We start from the raw sequence: 459 nt of genomic DNA, 5'->3' as shown, positions 1-459 counted from the left end.
TCCACCCCATCTGGGCCCCTCTAGCGGGAGATCCTGGGCCTTTCCCTTCAATCCAGCTCAGGATTCCGCTGACATCACGGGGAGGGATGCAGGATGGTCTCTGGGGAGGGAGGCGGGGACACGTGCCAGCCTTGCCCAGCCTAGTCTCGCTACAGGCCTAGGCAAGCGCTCCCAGTTGCAGGGGCGGCGAAAGTGGGCGTGAAGATGGAGCCTAGCTGGCTAGACCCTGGAGAGAGCTGCCAGCAGGAAGGCCCTGGTATTTGTGTTAGAACTTCATCCAGGCAACCTGGCAAGGAGGAACCACAGGACTAGCATACTCGTGGAAGGGTGCGTCCTCCAGCTAAGTTAAACAGAACTAAGGCTGGTAAAAGTGTGGAAGTTAAGAAGTTAAGAGGCACATAAAAGCTGAGACCTCCTCACTGAGAAGATGCCCCGAACACGAGTCTCTCAGTGGAAGAA

This window comes from Rattus norvegicus, chromosome 20 (genome assembly GCF_036323735.1).
Source record: "Rattus norvegicus strain BN/NHsdMcwi chromosome 20, GRCr8, whole genome shotgun sequence".
NCBI classification, from domain to species: domain Eukaryota; kingdom Metazoa; phylum Chordata; class Mammalia; order Rodentia; family Muridae; genus Rattus; species Rattus norvegicus.
Note: the sequence above shows the minus strand (reverse complement) of the source record.